Source organism: Anguilla anguilla, chromosome 7 (assembly GCF_013347855.1).
Source record: "Anguilla anguilla isolate fAngAng1 chromosome 7, fAngAng1.pri, whole genome shotgun sequence".
Classification (NCBI taxonomy): domain Eukaryota; kingdom Metazoa; phylum Chordata; class Actinopteri; order Anguilliformes; family Anguillidae; genus Anguilla; species Anguilla anguilla.
Window position 1 is genome coordinate 45,069,219 of NC_049207.1, and position 14,002 is coordinate 45,083,220.

At 38.4% G+C, this 14,002-nt stretch overlaps 1 long non-coding RNA gene across 2 annotated transcripts in view; it reads left to right on the top strand.

The window, feature by feature from the left end:
- The window catches only part of LOC118232446, a 35,125-nt gene that overhangs the window by 2,683 nt on the left and 18,440 nt on the right, over window positions 1-14,002 (top strand). The window contains exon 3 of one of the 2 annotated variants that reach the window (XR_004766295.1): window positions 10,235-10,352. The exons of the other annotated variant lie outside the window; for it this stretch is intronic. This is a non-coding gene — a long non-coding RNA (uncharacterized LOC118232446). Of the gene's footprint in view, window positions 1-10,234; window positions 10,353-14,002 lie in introns of those variants that run through there. 2 annotated transcript variants of the gene reach the window in all.

Below are 14,002 nucleotides of genomic sequence, written 5' to 3' on the forward strand. Positions count from 1 at the left end.
TAATGTGTGAAAGTCCTTTATTTGTATAGTTTCAAAACTACAGTGAGAATGCTTTATAGTGTGATGTGGGAAGTAGAATCAGCATAGGTTAAAATTGGGGCTCTTCAAATTCTGGCTTTGATACTGTTGTTAAACTGGTGAATTCCATATCCGAATTGCTTTTGCGAATATTCAGCTATATAAATGGATAATAATTTAAAATGATTTTATGCTTGACTGGATCGAGAGTTTTAAATTAAGAAAGTTTGTGTTGCACAAGCTGAGTTTTTGATTTGGATTCAGCTAATCAAAATGTGAGGAATGAAGGGGGCATTGTCATGTTCACACATAATGCATTGCGAGAGCACCAGAGAAAAGCTTTGACCTAAGTTTTAATTGACTTTGTGTCACCAGTATAGATATCATACTGAAGGCAAAAGTTGCACGAACTTCCGTACAAAATTGCACCAGAGAGAGACTTTTTGTTCATGTTCAAATCCCCATATTCAACATTTGTGGAGGAAAGCACAGTTTGGATTAGCCAGAGTCTGCCCAACAAAGGAAGAATAAAAACCCCCAGGAAAAAAAAAAAGACGGCAAAGGAACAGCCACAGAACATTGATTTACAGAAATTCGCAATATCCACCGCTTCACAGATTCCGTGTGTTCACAGAGTCAATACCACATTTCCTTTTTCATCCATATCGCATGGAGCCCACTTTCATCGCCCACTTGAATCTAAACGCTTCCAAATTGTTGGTTTACTTGTAAAAAGCATACTAAAGATTAAATCTTGACACAGTGTTCTCAAGATTGAGAAATGGCCAGCTTGACGTTCCCACAAATAAAAATTTATTTGGCCCTCTTTCTTATTTCAGACCAGAAATGAACTGAAGCATTCTAAAAGCACTCTTCCATACATTTGAGATTGTATAAGCTCTAACACTTACCATAATTTAGGTTTGAGGGGGAAAATGCATTTCTGTTCTGAGCACTGGTGTGCTGGGTGACTGGGCTCCATTAGTCTTTCCCTCTCATCCAGTCTGTCTGGGGCTCCTACATTTAAGCTGCAAGATCACAAGAACGTGATTAGAATGTTCTTGACTGAACATTCTAATGCTGATGTAACAATCACTACTGGTAATTGAAAGCAATGTTCTAGAACACTGATTTACAATTTTGAAGGAAAAAAAAAGTTAAGTGCCTCTGTCTATCTGGGGCACCAGCATTCCCAAGGTAAAATTGATTAATGTGAACTCTCCATATAACAGGACTATCATTGATAGGACCCAACACATTGGCCCTCTCTCTGTTTCACCCCCTCTGTCTCACCCTCCCTTATTCAAACATGGCCAATCACTCAGTTTCCTGCTTTCGTCTTCAGAAAAAACAAAAACATGCCATTCGATACTTATGTCTTCTACAGAGTGCTGAGTGGATAACAGGCTTCAGCAGTCTGGGGTGCATCTTGTCTTACCGGACGTTTTGAAAATAAATCAGAATGAGTGACATTTATCATTTATGCAGGATCCGTTTTCAAGGGAGATCTTCAGAATATAATACACAGCAAGTCTGGAAAAAGATGCGTTTGCACTTTCTTTGGATAGAGAGTCTGACATGAAGACCTCAGGAGTATTACTCTTGACACCAATATGTGAAAAAGCCTGATTTTACTATAAATGAACAAACTATACTTAGTTAAAACTGCAAAGGGGTGCTTTTCAAAAAGATTGTCTGTACCAAACTGCATCATATCACCTAGTGCATATTTATTAACACCAACTGTCTGAAATGCATCAAAGCATTTTCACCACAAATCATTCAGATTCAGCGTTACCAATGGCTCAAGAAGTTATCAAGACTTTTTGGCATGCTCAGCACCAAATCACCATGTCTGTTTAGTGAGATATATACAAACAGTGTTTCAGCCTCGTAGATTAGTTCACTATATAAAAATCTTTCAGGCTTCAAATAAACCAAGCATACAACACTGAGTTCAAGAAAATCTAATTAAAGTTTTCATGTGAAATTTCTTTTTAATTCTACGTCACGAGAGCTCACAGAGGCAAATTTGCTATTAGGAGTAAGCTTGCTCAGGGAATAGACCTAATGACTGAAGTTATTCTCAGGCTATACTTTGAGAACAATGCTACTCATGTACAGTTTATATTCGAATTGTAAGGGATAGATGTTGAACAGAATGTCACTGGTCACTGAAGTATGATGGTGCAAACATGCAATATCAGGAGCCGACAGAGAGAAGCAAGAACAAGTGTTCTGTGATAATGTTTCTTGTTTTCTCTCTCTCTCTCTCTCTCTTTCCATTTGCTTAATCTCTTAGTACATCTTCCAACGAATATACACATTCTATACAATAAGACGAGGATGCTATATATCTCTGTTGATAGCATCAACTCACAACATATATATATATATATATATGAAAACAATTTTGGCTGTATACCATTTTTCAGGAAACATCCCAAAAGCAATTAAGCTCTCAATGGGACTCTGAGCCAATATTTCTAGTAAGTCTACCTCCTGTACCTCAAGGGTAGAGATCCCATGCTCCATTGCCTTTTACACATTCATTGCATGAGTTTCAATTTCACAGTGAATTATGCAAGCTTACTAATGGGAATATCTGAATGTGTTTTGTTTTGAACAATAATCCTCACTTGATGAATCACTGGTTAATCGTAATTAATGAGAAACTGTTAACCTTTTTTTTGTGAATTGAGGTTGTAATCTGAACACCTTGTTGCTGTACAGGCATTTGGCAAGAGCATTATTGACAATATTTTAATATATTAACAATGGGTGTACATGATTTGCTTGAGATTTGGCAAACATACAGTGTAAGTTGAGAGTTCGGTTAAAGCAGGTCAGAATTTTTCCTGCGGAAAAGGACTCATTGAACATGAACCAATGTTATGTTTAAACTTGGCAGTATACCCCTGGGCCTGGGTACTCGCCATTTTACGTTAGTTTGATGACTTCTTTCAGTTCTGTGTGGGAAATTAAACTTCCAGGATCTCAGGTCTGGTGCCCAAAAACAGAACATTGATCCAAGGTATGAAAGACGGGAAGTCAAATCAATGCCAGGATTCATCGCTGGACATTGGAAGCACATGGGGCTGAGTGAAATTTCATCTTTCAAAAGACACCGGTGCCAATAGATCAATTTGTTCATCTATTATTGTGGCACCTGCGGGGGTGTTAATTTAGGCGATCAATCAGGAGGGAACTGACTGATGAGCCCGGTGGAGTGGGGGTTCGCTGGCTTTATCTCCACATTTGCAGGCTGTGCGGCAAGACTTCAGAAGCCCTGCTATTTGTGGCGAACAATGCATCACAATCTGTTTGTGAATGAAGCCATTCCCATAGAGATGTGGGGCGGTAAAAGAGACAAAGTGTTCGCCTGAATGTGCAGGATTGCATCAGAAAGTTCATCTCGCTTTTTTTTTCTTCTTCTCCCTAATTTGATACATCCAGTCATACTCTCGCTGAAACGCTCATCGCGTTCTCTGTTGTCGACGAGTACCCGAACAGGACCAGCCACCCAGCAGCCCCTGAAAGTTCATTTAGCGTGAGTCTTTGTCTTGTTGGTCAGAAAGACATGTTTGCCCCACATAAAGTAAATACAGCATCCTTTCAGATATATTTGTTAAATTGCATCTCTGCAGAGGAGTTCAGTTTGCTGAAATTCAAATGTCAGAGGTGCTTAAGCTGGCAAAAACACTCTAGAAAGAAGCCCGTTTTTGCTAATTGGGGAAATGTGTAGTAGAATTGTAGGCCAGTTGATAATGGAACAGTGTCATAGTACACTACATGGTCAAAAGTATGTGGACACCTGATGTCCAACAACTCATCCAAATTCTATTATGGCGTTGGTCCACCCTATGCTGCTATAACAACCTCCACTCTTCTGGGAAGGCTTTATACTGGATGTTGGGATGCTGCAGGGATTTGCTTCTATTCAGCCAGAAGAGCATTAGTGAGGTCGTGCACTCATTAGGTGATTAGGCCTGGCTCCCAGTTGGCTTTCCAATTGATTCCAAAGGTGGTGGATGGGGTTGAGGTCAGGGCTCTGTGCAGGCCAGTCAAGTTCTTCCACACTGTTCTTGAAAAAAACATTGCTATATGGACCTCACTGTGTGCCTGGGGGCACTGTCATGCTGAAACAGGAAAGGGCCTTCCGCAATCTCCAGAAGCACAAAAACATCTAGAATGTGATTGTATGTTGTTGCATTAAGATTTGCCTTCACTGGAACTAAGGGACCTAGTCGAAACCATGAAAAACAGCCCCAGACCAAGGGGTGTCCAAGTCATATAGTGTATGTAGGAATGAGTATGTAGAAGAATGAGTATGCCTTGGCTATAGGGAGCATTGGTCAGAAAGTCCATGATCTTTGAAAAAAAAAGCTTAACAGCAAAATATAATTTAGACGGAATATTGATTGTATGCTGGGGTGGTGCCAGGGATTTTTGGAAAGATTTTGTCCAAAAGAGTGTTTGATAAAAAGTTTAGCGATTAATGGTTTTATAAAACCAAGAATTTGATGTTATTTTGTTAAAATCAAAGGTAATATAATATGCTTGTACAGCCTTCTCATCTTTGATGGACTCTGAGAATATCAACAATGTACTGCTGGAGGAACCCCACTCAGTCTTCACCTACAGGATCCCTAAACCATTACTGTTGCATAACTGTATAATTTTCAAATACTGTAGCTGCATGAGCTCTGCTATATAAAAATTTAATGGTTGCTATAAACACCCAAAAGGGTAGAAGTAATACTTTTGGTAATTATCTTGGACCATAACACATCTGGTGAATATCCTGTAATATATGAAACAAGTATGGGAAACGTATGGCTACAGTTGCTCAATTTTGAGGTAGCAGGCCTACAGTAAGTGTATATAATCAATGGGTCTGCGAAACTGTTGATAATACCTGCTGAACAGACCATGTAAGAAAAGAGAGTAAAGTCAAACAGGTCAGTAGAATTACTCATCAAATAGCTACCGATGGCACAAATATGTGGAAATGGTGCTGGCGTCAACCAAGTCTGGCCCAAGCACAGATAGACACCAAGATATGCTGAAGCATATGCACCCTGCCCTGGGACAGCTGCCCTGTTTTGGCTGCAGCAGTATTTCACTGGCGCCCTTTTTATTTCGAGCATATGCCCCTGACAAGTCTGTGCACGGCCCTGATCCAAATATTTTACATGACTGTGTAGAACACACACTTTGGAAATTCTTTTCATCTGAAAGGCTTTTTAACTTGCTGCTTCATATTGACCTTAAGAAAATAACAAAAACTCAATTCAAAATGAAACGGTTCAAAATAAAAATGGTTTTGGTAACCATTTCTATGTTAACACAGCCACTTTGAAAAGTAAAAGTGGTAAATGACAAAGGGTCGGAAAATATTTGTGTACTTCGACAGTCACCAGCCAGGGTCCGTCTCCAAAAACGGGCAAAATCTCTGAAGAAAGAGGACTTTCTTGATAAATGATAGCGGATGAATGGTGATGGAAAACATGGTTTCATTTCTGTGTGATCATTAGACATGTCAGATCTTAGCTTTACCGAAAATTGCATCTGAGATTCACTATCAACACTGGTCTGAAATCCGTGAATCTTGGGGCAGTCAACCATCTTACCTGGAAATGGGGTAGGCAGACTGTCACGAGGGAGTGAGTCATGAGTTTTGTTGTGGCCAAACAGTAAAGAAATAGGAAGTTAGTCACCAGTGGTTAGGCACCTTGAAAAATGCAGACAAATTAGACTACACGAGAAAGATTTTAATTCTGGAAAAGTTTGAAATAACCCCAATCATCTGTTCCTTAATAAACCCCTCTAAAATTACCACAAGTGAGGGAGCACATAATTGTGGCTATTTCCGTTTTTTCCGGAAATAAAATCTGTCATGTAGTTTGTTTTTCAAGGTAGGTTATCCTGATATTTTCTGGGGTTATCTGGTGTACAGATGAAATCTCACCAAATATTAAACTGGCATCAGCATCATACAGAGTCTTTAATGTAGTTTAATTTGTGGTTCATAAGCATTTGTACAAAGGAAGATACACATGCCTCAATCACAAGTCTTTATATAAAGTATGTATTAAATATTTCTGGCTTTAAAATTTAATTTCTTTTTTTTTTTTTTAAGAATCAGTGACTCAAGAAATGTTTACCATATAGCAGAATACCAAATTTTATCTCACTATATATCCCCTGCATGCAACTTTGTACTGTTGGGAATGAGTTGCCCCATATGGAAAATGTTTTCCTTATAAATTTTCTTCATGCATGGCATGAATGTTCCCTCTGTTGCTCTGGGTCATGGTATTGATTGTGTCATTGTTTCTTTGCACTGTACTCTACCGTAATTAGCTGTAATGGTTGTCTTTTGTCAGCATAACATTTCCCTGTGGAGTCTGAGAGGTGAAAGTGCTCTTATTATCCGTAGCACAATTGCTCCCTTAATGTTTAATCAATCATCCCAGGTTTTGCTGCCGTTGAGATAGCAGTCCATCACGCTGGTTTTATATTAAAAACCAATTCGGTTTTTTTTTTTTAAGCAACACATTATGTTGAACATTAACCTTTAACTTTCTGCTCAGCCAAATAGGAGACCACATTTAATTCAGACAAAGTCTAGTTAAAAAACTTGTGAGACAGTTTAACAGTGAAAATGAAAGGTGTTTTGGTTCTGAAATTCTACCGAATACTCCAGAAAGGTTAAAGATAATATCTGATGTTGTTTGAATGACATTTAAGGGTCAGGTTAAGACATTTACTATGAACGTTACCATGACACTTTTCGCACATCCCAACTATTCATTGGAGTCAGTGACAGATATATTACATGTTCAGTACTTGTTTAATCAATTGTAGGGTGATTTTGATTTTGTATATATGTGGCTTGCATCTTATTAAAATCAGCTCTTCTTTACAAAGAAGAGCTTTGCAAAGTGTTCAGTGTTTTGACCTCTTGACCCGTGTTTCGCCATCAACTTCTAGATTAGTGAGATGGATTTTTTGGCTGTTATCCAGGCTTACGGTTGTCTTTTAAAGCTTAAAATTTTTCCATTTTCATGAAAGCTTTACTAAGAATATATAAATATATAAGTCCAAAAGAAAAATCTAACACAACAAATGGATGCATATAATGACTCTATTTGATGGCAAGGGACTCTTAAGACTCTTAAGTATGAATACTTAAGTATGCTGGGAAAAAAGAAATTGGCACTCCTCTGTTTTGCAAAAGGCTTGTTTATGCATGGGTAATTAATCACATCTTTACAGTACACGTTCCATAACATCCATTACAACCACCAATACTACTGGCCATAAGCCGTGCATTGTAAGACCTTGACTTTTTGTATGCATCCTTTTTAACTAAATATATAATGTACAGCTTTCTTTATTATTCATAAAACCTAAAAAAAAAAATTAAACCAAACAATTTAGGAAACATTGGGTAGCATTGCTTTGGAATACATATTGTTTAATTTGTGTGAGGTGAAATAACCAATATTGTTTCGTGTAACTTGGTGCAATTTTGATATCAATACTTTTGATGGCAGGCCTAGGTTTGAATTAATGACTTATAGACAGTGCTTTGTATGTGTGAGTAACTTGGCATTTTTGTACATTGAAAACGTGTTTTTCATCAGATATCATGTCTTTTTGTTCTGTGTTTTTCATGAGTAAGAGATAATAGCAATTCATATAAATAAGGCTATGACGGACATGCGTGCACATAAATGCACGGGAACAGACATTCTAGCTGAAAAAAACATATAGGCATTCAATCATTTTTCCTTTAGCATGAATGACAAATAAATGAAAGTGTAAGTCATATTTTAAAATGTTGTGTTACACAGATATTGTACACGACAGACTTACTAACGTATGTCGCTAGAGGATATATAGGGCTAGCTAACATGCTAGCCAACTGTTTGGAACAATTACTGCCTTGTACATCAACAATCACCCTCACTCCTTGGATGGTGCTCCATGCTGATTACAAACAGGCGTCTGCTATCACGCCATTGCCTTCAAGCAGTGGCACCCCGACGCATATTGGTTCTTCAAACGTTAATACGAGTGATATGTGTGGCGCTACAACCCTGTGCATAACTGTTTCAGATGTGTGATTACATGCAAACAACAGAAAATCACAAACGAAATAGACTGTGATAGCCTACTCTATATGTTCGTCAGCACTGTGACGCTGGAGCTCCTTGAATCAATCTTTCGCAGTGCTATGCAGAATTCTTCTCATTTCTGCTCGTAATGAAGCAACATCATCGGTACTCAGCATTTTATTTGGCAGAGGAAGAACGGTCCCAGGGTATTTTTAATCAAGATTTTAAGACATTTATTACCAATTGTTTCTTTCAATATACCCATATACTAATGCATTAGGGCCCGGCTGACTTTAAACCAATCCTCCCCCCAGTGTGATAAGATCAATTATAGTTATGATCAGATCGTTATAGTTGGCTAATGACAACCCAAATTAGAACCTGCAATGCTCCAGCTATGAGGTCAAGTCTATTCTGTGGCACATGCGTTTACTGACAGCTACACTTGGGAATCTATCTGTTTTATATCTGATAAATATTACTATTTGAGTAATATAATTAACTGCAGTGGGTTCTCCATTTCTTCTAAATGATGTCAGTTTATGTATGAGGACATTTTAACTGAATAGTATGAACACCATTAACCTCTATATAGTACATTTTAAATACGGGATTAATTTGAATTTTTAAAGTGCCATTTCATGAGTGAGTCTTTCACAGAGACTGGCCATAAATGGTTTCACTGATTTTACTGACTGCAGGATGAAATTGAGGGGAAAAAATACATCTTTGTATAAGATTGTTTTTGCATAGAAATGGGGGTAAAATGGTAAAACATGTACACATTTAAATACCATGAAATACAAGTTGATTGTCTGTACCTTTGTCTCTTATTCATCTTTTGATCTCAAATACAAGTGACTTAAGTGTGTATCAAAAATAATACATATATAAATATATGATTTTATAATAAAATATATATGATTCATAATGTACTTTTAAATGAAACCTCCCTCTGAAGGCTCTGCAGTGAATACACTGAGAGAGGACAGGCTTACAGACCACATCTAAGAAACAATCCCTTTATCTGAAGACCTTTAAAGATATCCCCATGTCGCCTCTCAACAAAGAACTGAAGTTATATAATCAAATAAACTGAGGCATGTGTTCAAAAGTTTGTTCTGAACTTTGACTTACAGTAAAAGTGCATGCAAATACTACACTTATTCTTTATTTATCATCATCCTCATCATTATTTATATCAAAGGATATAGGATAAATGTTGATTGAATCCCAGAATGTTTGAGTCTGTGAAAAAACAAGCGTGAATCCGCAATAGCTGAGACCACACATGCGCATGCATCCACATCCACATCCACAAACACGTGACCTCTTCTTTGGTTCATGACCAACCCTTCCACAAAATCTTGTGCAAATCGGTGAATCCATTCGTGAGTTATGTGCCTTTTTGTGATAGGCCACGCCCATCACCACGCCCTCTCACACAAACATGTGATCTCTTCTTTGGCTCATGACCAACCTTTCCACAAAATCTTGTGCAAATCTGTGAATCCATTCAGGAGTTATGCGCCTTTTTGTGATAGGCCACGCCCATCGCCACACAATGTCAATCGGCTTTGAACATTACTCAGCTCTACCTTCGGTCATGACCAACCTCCATGCCAAATTTCATCCTCCTGGGGGCGAAAACTGTGGTCGCTACGAGGTGGGACACTTTCTGTGGATGAACCGACCAACCAACCGACCGGCAGACAGAGCTATAGAGCTGCGGTCGCAGCTAAAAAAACATGGTCAAAGTTGGCTTTTCCTCTTTTTTGCTGAAGCATATCTGTTTCTTTTATTGGAACTTTTATCATCTGCTCTGGAATGCCTTTTTACCATCTATCACTAGGTATGCAGCCCTTGCCTAATGTTTGAAGCATTAACAGAGAGCGAAGTTTGTCAGGTTTGAATTGTTCATTTTGGCATACCATTTCTCACACTGGGGCAGACAAAGCATTTCCCTCTCACGGGCTGAATTTGTGCTCTTATCCAAGTTCTACTGCCTGAGAGGCCATTACCTTTTCTCAACCACTTGAGCCTCAGAAGATGTTTCCATAGCAACCACCATTTATTTTCTCTTTTTACAGATTAAGCTGAGGAAGGCACCAATGAATGACAGAATGGCCTCAAAAAAAACCTTTGAGCTTACTTTAGACTCATGACTGATGGTTTAATGTATGACTAAATAAATTTGTTAAAACAGTAGTTACTTGTATACCTGTCCTTTCCTCTTACATTTCCGTTTCTGATATCGTCCATATAGGCCCTGAGTGTGGAAGTGAGATTTTCTACATTTCTACTTTTGTTTACACTTGGGATTCAGAGTAATATCAGGGATGTGCAGGTATTGGAGAAGCAGTACATCTGACACTCCACACAAATTCAGTTGAAGCATCATGCTCAAAAAGTAGCCTAATCATAGTCAACTAAACCTCTTTTATTTACTATTTATTATAAATGTATCATTTCTACCTGCCAAACGCACAGGTGAAGCAATGCGGAGACTCATGCATGAAAGTTTAAATATTTTCTTATTTTTTGTGCATCTTTCCTCCATTAGTTGATGTCTGTTCCTCTACTTCTTCCATGAATGTGGAAACTTAGTAGCAGTTTGCAATTGTGCCAAGACACATATGTTCTATTCTATATTTCGTGAACTCGTTACAATTCTGCCGAAGCACATTGAACAGATACTTATTTACTGATTGTAAAGCGTCATGTGGTAAATTTTTGGTTCTGAAAAGCTTTTCATCAATTTATTTTCATTTTCATTTACATTTTCATTTCCTTTTGGCTGTTACTCTATGGAGGTGTGATTTAGTATTCCCTGTACCTTTGAAGATGAGATCAGAAAGTGGGGTTTGCAAAGCCACGGTCTCATTTTCAGAAAAGAATGAAGTTGATGACTTTGAACCGTCTCCCGGACATGCACCGCTGTCAGGAATGATTACATTGATAGGACACTCCTTTAATGTGAGGCTCCTGCGCAGTCACAGAAAATGGACAAAATCTTATCAAACAATCTTTAGGTTGAACTGGAAGGGTTGGAAATTGTGTGTAAATCCACCCAACTGAGCTCACCTGGGTCGGAATCTATTTCATACTCAGCATATGTAGCTACTTATACAGGTTTGAAAGAGAGGCACTATGCCTACAATTTACACTTTTACAGATTGTAATTATGCACTGAGCTCTATAATGTTTGGGACAAAGACATATTTTCTTGACTTGGCTCTGTAGTCTAAAATAATTTTATTAAAAGGATTTTTTATACATTTTGGTTTGACCATGTAGCACTTTTTATAGATCACCCACTTTTAAAAAAAATGGTGCTGGGGTGTTATGGTTTGGATATGTATGGCTGCCACGTGTACTGGCTCCCTTGATGTAACTGATGAAAGCAGCAGCAGAATGAAGTTTGAAGCGTTTTGAAGGATCTTATCTGCCCAAGTTCAAGCAAAAGCCTCCAAACCCATTGGGTGGTGCTTCATCTTACAGCAAGACAATGATCCCAAGCATATTTCAAAAACAACAAAGGCATTTTTCAATCCCAAATTGGAAATTTTTTGATTATAAATCTAAAATTGTAGAGCACAGAGTCAAATCAAGAAAAAGTTTCTGTCCCTCACTGTATACAATTGAGCTGTGATGTCATTACCTTCATTTTCACATATTTTTCACAATGTATATCTTCCTGAGATCTGGCAGAAAAAAGGTTTAAGTATTTGAATTCTTTGACATAATACTTGAAAGTCTTGAATGACAAAAACTTACTTTTACTTCTCAGTCTTGAGATTAAGACCATGTCCCCTACAGGGGACACAAATTGCAGTCTTATTAGGTTGTAGAGAGCTGTGCTCCATGTCAGCTATAACATTGTGGAATCCTCGTACACTTCACTCAGTATTTCACAGGTCCGATCATGCAATTGGTGGATTAAAAGCAGTAATTTGAATATCACAGCAGTGATGAAACAGGGGGGGGGTTTTTCCTTTTTTTCGGTTCTCCTAAAAGCATGTCTGCAGCGAAGAGATAACATTGACGCGTGCCTCTGCTCTGTGTTCCTCAAAAGGACATTGCGGGAAAGACTAGCAAATGAAGACGAAGGAGGGAAAAAATAGGCAGAGGAAAGACAGAACCATCATTCAGTCAATCACGTTACTCATTAGAGGAGTAAAACGCCTACAGCTCATTTTCTTGAGTTCTGCAGAAACTCCAGGTGTCTGTACATGCTCTGGTCATGGCAGGAGGTGAAGTCGGCTATGCCAGCATGATACGGCCTAGAGCTGAAATACAAGTGAGTCAGTAATTAACTAAAAACATACCCTGTTTGTGCACTGACTTTATTAAAATACCATTCTTATGGCAAAAACTTCTTGCTTTAAATTCACGTGTTCAGCTTGAATCCTGGATGAGGTTTGTACGTTAAGCATCTGATTTTAATAATTCATCAGCTTTTTAATGTTATCATATGGAAAGAAGATGTCATAAGAACACTGAATTTTGTTGGGAATGTGATTTTAGTTGCAATGAATATTACATATCTAATTAAAATGATGGAAACAGTGAATTAGTAAGCAAGGCCAAAAACAAAAAAGTGTCAAAAAATGAAAGGTATACTTGAAGATGAATCTTCTCAGTGTGCAGAGGGCTAAAAAAAAAATGCACCATCCTTGACTTGTGAAACGCTCCAGCGTAAACATTTTAAATGCCGTACTTGAACTGTGCGACCTCAGCCTGTCGGAATGTAATTCCTGGGCCGAACGCACAGGATGCAATGAAAAACTGGACCCTTTCGCCCCTGATCAATAGAAATAAATCCAAGACAGACTACATCCCAAGAAACTAAAGCACAGAACTGCACGGTCGTTTTTTTTTTGCAATTTGCGCAGCAGAACTTCAAATGTGGCAGGTGTCCTTGGCTAGTGTATTCTCTCCCAAACACCCCCCCCCCCCCTTCCCCAAGGCAATCCTCCATGAGAGAGCTAGACCGGCACCTTCGGTTAATGAGCTATGTGGGTCTGCGGTGGGACTCGAGACAGCTGTGCGGACAGGAGAATAGCGCCTTGTCAGGCGGTGGAGACAGACTGAGACCGAGCTTCTGAAGGCTGCCAGCTGTTATCAGCTAAATACCAGAGGACACGGGGGTGAAAAGCAATCAGAACCAACAGTTTTCCACCCCTCAACAAAATCTATGAAGGGTGATTAAATTAGTGTGATAATTTGGGATGTGTATTCTGGTAAAATACCCTGGGATCACAATTCATGCATTTTGACTCACAAACTACATGTTTTTGCTAGTTTTTTTTGTCCTAACTTGGGATTTTCAAAGAGCACTTCTCCTTATTTTGTTGTTGCAGTTATAGGCAAGCTGAGAACGAGCTGCATGGTGACAAGAACAAAATTAAAAGTCGTATTGTTGTGCAAAGATACCTTCACACAAGTCATTAAAAAGCCATTTGTACACTCAGTCACAGCCAAGGGTGTATGTGGATCTCATATTAACCTAATGCCAGTGCTACTGTTTACGGGTGCCATTTGAATGCCTTGTGACTCCAGGGTTTTTGCTAAATAAAACAATTACAATGCTATTTTATTTTTCAAACAGTATATTTGAAATAGAAAGAAAGCAGAAATTTGTCTCGCACATTCAGAGCTGTAGGCAAAGTCATTTACATGCAAATACAAAACAGAAAGCTCACTGTGGTCATGTGCAAACTCACATTTACATGACATTTGCATGAAGGTAAACTCGACATGTAAATTCATGCATAAAGTATTGCGGGAAGAGCTGAACTCCTCTTTGTATTTCATTTTGAAAACACACAGAAGGTTTGGCTCTGGAAAACTATCAA